The sequence below is a fragment of the Humulus lupulus genome, chromosome X, assembly GCF_963169125.1.
Source record: "Humulus lupulus chromosome X, drHumLupu1.1, whole genome shotgun sequence".
In the NCBI taxonomy this organism is placed as follows: domain Eukaryota; kingdom Viridiplantae; phylum Streptophyta; class Magnoliopsida; order Rosales; family Cannabaceae; genus Humulus; species Humulus lupulus.
Genome location: NC_084802.1, coordinates 68,641,642 through 68,647,016, shown reverse-complemented (window position 1 = coordinate 68,647,016; position 5,375 = coordinate 68,641,642). Strand labels below are relative to the sequence as shown.

General features: G+C 32.7%; 1 non-coding gene across 1 annotated transcript; it reads left to right on the top strand.

Moving 5' to 3' along the window:
• On the top strand, positions 1 to 107 carry LOC133807822 (small nucleolar RNA R71). The gene has a single exon (XR_009879713.1). It is a non-coding gene; the product is annotated as a small nucleolar RNA R71 (small nucleolar RNA).
• Positions 108 to 5,375: the final 5,268 nt, after the last annotated feature.

Genomic DNA, 5,375 nt, shown 5'->3' with positions numbered 1-5,375 from the left:
ATCCCATGGTGTGGGCATTTCCTCAATAACTCCTTGAATCTCTCCCAAGCTTCACAAAATGATTCATCTTCCAGCTGCTGAAATGACATGATTTCATTGCAAAACTTGACATTTTTGGTGGGAGGAAAGTACTTCATCAAGAATTTTTCAGCCAACTCATTCCATGTAGTCACTGAGTCAGGAGGAAGGGTGTTTAGCCAAGCTCTAGCTCAATCCCTCAAAGAGAAATGGAACAATTTCAACCTTAGGGCTTCGTCACTCACTCCTTGTAGCTTGAAAGAATCGCTCACATCCAAAAATGAAAGAAGATGAAGATGAGGATCCTCAGTAGGCAACCCACTAAATTGACCCACTATTTGCAACATTTGGAACATCACAGGCTTTAACTCGAATTGGGGTGCTTGAATTTCAGGCCTAACAATGCCCGGATTTAGCTCATTAAACGTGGGGGTAGCATACACCCTTATGGCTCTCTCTCTATCATCATCCATAGCAATCGCGTTAGTGACATTATTAGCGCCCTCAACTCCTTCAACCTCTTCAGCCATATTAAGGCGATTTTGAGCCCGTTGTTCCCTTAGTATTCTTCTAATTGTTCTCTCAATCTCAGGGTTAATAGGAGCTAGTTCAATGTCTTCTTGCTCGTTCATATAGTAAATCACTTGAGAAAACACAAGAGCAAGCAAACAAAGTCAGCTTAACAAAGGAAAATAAATTGCAAGTAATTGATATTACAAAAATTTCTAATTCCAATCCCCGGCAACGGGGCCAAAAACTTGTTGTGATAAATTTAAATTTGATTTTAAATACGCCAAGCGCACGTAATCACACAAGTAATATAATGATAAGTAGATCGTCTCCACAGGGATTGCAAATTATAAAAATAAGCAAAACAATTACTAAACAACTTTAAAGTACTAAAAATCAAATGGGTTGTTTTTAGGCTAAACAAAATATTAAAAGAGATGGAAATACTGAAATTAAAACTAAACTAAACAAGAAAATTGAAAGAAATATATGGATTGCAAAATGGACTTGAATTATTGATTTCCCCTATATTAATCATCCTGAACAAATGGCGAACAGATTGCGGCAGCAATATTCTAGCAAAACTCCTAGGTTAACAAGAATTCATTAAACACTCATAAAACTTTCCCAAATTTTATGACATTAATTCTTTTACCTAATTAAACATAATTCTATGCAAAACCAGATTTAAGAATGCAAATTCAAAGTTTAATTCTCAAAAGTTACACAAGGCAAATAACACATCTTTATGTTACTTACTAACATATTATAACCTAGATTATGACTTGTGTCATCCAAGTTCTTCCCATTACATTTAATCTTTCTAGCATTAAACATAACTGAATATCTTGCCATTGCTGGCCAAACAACAACAAGAAATTAATATAAGCACACTTGAATGAACAAGAGAGACTTTATTAAAATAAAGTGCAAGAAATTACTAGACTATAACATAGGGTTCATCAACAATTCAAGCCACCTAAAAATTAGTTCATGGCTGAGTTAATAAAAATTAATCCACTATCAAAACAGCCCATAATATTCAGATTCAGAAATCCCTTAGAAAATATAAAAATAGAGTTTAGGAATAGAAGAAAGAACAAATCCAAAATGATGCTTGAGCTCTCTTTTTTGTCCTCCTTCTTCCTTGCTGATTTCTGGGTTTCTTTCCTACTTCTTGCTGGTTTTTTCTTTCCAAAAATGGCTGCTTCCCTAATATTTCGGCTGATTCTCTATATGTGTATTCTAGGTTTTCCAAATTGGTCCCCAAAGTACCATATTACCCCTCTTCTTGGTAAAAAACAGTGGGTCTCCTCTTTTTGGCATTTACTCTCAATTTTTGACTCATACTTTCTGTACTTGCCACCTCAACCACTATTCTAGCTCACCCTTTGACTTTCCACGTGTTCTAGGTGCCCAAAAACAGCCTGATCAAAATGCTTCAGCAAAATCTGCTTTGCTGCTACAAAACCTACTAATTCAGCCATCAAAAATTCAATTTAGATAGTTTCACATGTTAGTTCATTCTTTGTGCAAATATTTATCCTTGAAACTACTACTTTCAACCCATTAGCTATTAAAAACTACAAAAATAATTAAACTTAATTAAGATCATAAAAATACCAAAGTTAGCTACAAAAGCTAAAAATAAACTAACATCACCCACGATTTTTCCACAATTATAAGTTTAAAAGCACATGAAATAACTCTTTATTCAAGAATTATCAATTAAGTTGGTGTTTGAGATATGTTCTTATGACAGGTTACTTGATGTTGATTACTGATTGATTTTGATATTTGGGGATATACAAAAATTAAGGAGAAACTCTGTCAAAATTTCTCAAAGTGACTAAGACAAATCTAACGCTCGATCTAAGTGGTTTAAGACATTTTAGACATTATTTGGATATAAAATTTGATATGATGTTTTATGGATATTTTCAAATGATAGTTTAATGGCTTGCTGCCATTATTATGGTATAAAATTTTATAAATTGGGTGATAGTAACCTAATTAAGTGTTAAAATTTCTCATGGTCATAATTGGGATATTATGAGGATTTTGTGATTTTTCTAAAGGATTAAAACAACGAGCTAAGTTTATATATATATATATCATTAAAGATCGTAAGAAAAATCATATGTTTGAAATGATGTGAAATTCATGTCATTGTGTTGCGAATTTTCTTTTAGGATATGCAAGTGTACATAATCGTTTAACAAGTTATAAAGTAGTAAGTACTTTAATCGTCTCCTCAAGGATTGCTTAAGCTAAATATTGCAAGAATTAAAACCAAACAATTTGGAACTAAAATTCATAAAAGGATTTAATTAAACTAAATGAACGAGGAAGTAAATGGAAATTAACTAACTGGCCCAACTAAACTAAACCAGAAACAAAGCGTTGAATTCAATGATTATGAGAAGTTAGAGTAACTAATTCACCCCAGTACATAATTCTGGGTAAAATGCGAGTAAGAAATGCGGTCGCATACTGGGCAGAGTTGACTAAGGCAATTATCTTATCCTAATTCTTTTTCCAAAGCAATTAAGGTTCAATTATTTAATTAATTAACATATTCCTATGCCAAATTAATGTCAAGAATACCAAATTGAGTACAAACCTTTTAAGTCGTGAAAGGTGATCATACATTCCTATATTCTCACAATTCAAAACCTATAAGTTAAGAACATGCATCAATCAAGTTTTGCATCCATTAATATCAATCTTTCCAGCAATAACATTAATTTAATTACCCACTAAAGTTGGCCAAAGCATAGCAAGTATTCACAATTTCACCACTTGATTGAACAAAACCTCAAATTGCTTAGCATTAACTTTACCCACAATTATCCAAAATTACATATTAGAGGCTTTAGTTTCTAAAACTACAAAAAGTTTAGTTCATGATTAGAAACAAGAAAATAGCAACAACAATCAATTCAGCCATTGATTCAAAATATTCAAAACTAAGGTTTAAAATACAAAGATAGAGAGATAAATCAAGCCAAGTTGTGCCCAAAGTGGTTCTCCTTCTTCTTCTCTCCTTCTTCCTTGTATCTCTCTCCTTTCCTCTTGCAATTCTTGTTTCTTTCTCCAAAATGGTCTAAAAATCTTGTATGGGCGACTAGTTCCTTCCTTGTTAGTGTCTATGGTGGTCTAGAGGGTAAGGGAATGAAAAATTGCCACCTCAGCTCATGACTAAGCCTCAATTAAGTCAATTCCACGTCATTATCTCAAGCTTCCAGACAATGCTGGGAATTCCAATGCGGCCGCATACCTGGGTTTTTCTTGCTTTGCAACAACTAAGCTAAGTGAGTTACAACACTTACAAGTCATAGAATCCTAACCCAGCAAGTTCCCCAATTATTTTGAGCCATTTTAATCATTTCTTAGCAACAAGAAAACAACAAAGTCAACAAGAAATAACTCACAAAATAAAAAATGAAATTAAATACAAAAGAGCAACAAATAACACATATCACTCAAACTAATTCATTTTATTAGCCTAAAAGTGTCTTAGATAACTCTATCTTCTAGGTTTATCACACCCCCAAACTTAAACCACTGCTCATCCTCGAGTGATGACTCAACTAAATAAAATAAAATAAAACAACACAAATGACACTTACAAAGAAAACACGACAACAACAAACAACACAAATGAAAATGAACCATTTCTTGAAGTAACTTGCCTAAATTAATGGGGTAATGATCTCATAAATTTATTGGAATGTGCTGATCTTACCTCGTAAGCATGCATGAACCAACCTTCTTCAAACATTAATAAAGGAAACAATTCACGATTTAAGTGTTTAACTGTAATGACCCAACTAATTGTAGACTTTGGACCATTAAAACTACTATACATAGACACTAATCTTAAGAAAACATACATACGAAATAGTCATAACTTTATTAAAAACTATAAAACAAAAGTTAAAATACATAAAATTCGGGGTATGATATGGGATCCCATTCTTTGAAAATAAAACATAACTTAAATCTTAAATAAATTCGTTACAAAATCAGGTGCGGAAAATACATAGAAAACATAATTTGAAATGATTAAAAACAACTTCGTCCTTGAATCATTCACGCGGTCCACCGAATCCATTCTCCCTCAATACACAATCCCAAGCTGCCAAGAATCTTTCTGCCGCCATAACTATTTTCCTGCACATATAAAACAATAAAGGAATGAGCCTAAAGCCCAGCAAGGAAAATCTACTAATAACATAAAACATATACATAAACTATATCATAAACATATACTATAGAAGTATATCACAATTCTAACCCATGTACATGGTAAACATTGGGGTTTGCTAACTAAGCAACTATAAGCCTCAAAATATAATGAGGTTTGCTAGCTAAACAACTATAAGCCCCAAGAACATAAAATTGTTGGGGTTTGATATTTAAGCAACTATAAGCCCCAAAACATATATATCATAACATATAAAAACATATCATAACGTAACATATTATAGCATAATCATATAAGCATATAATAACTATCCTATTTTCCTTACCAATACCGGGATGTGAGAACAAGGACGGGATTTTGGAACACTCCTAAAACCAACAATAGAAAGGTGAGTACTTCTAAAAGAAAAGTGATGAAAAGGAATGAACTAAACCACTGAGAAGATACTTACCAACAAGAAACCTCAAGTTCAAAGAACTTAGATGCCTAACCAAGAATGGAAAACAGCGAGTTAGGATTTGAGTAGAGAAAAGCTATAAGAAACTAATGAAACATACAAAAATGAACTAGGAATAGGAATATCTTTGAATGCACTAGAACCGAACTACACCTTTATAGAAAAACACACTATTAACCT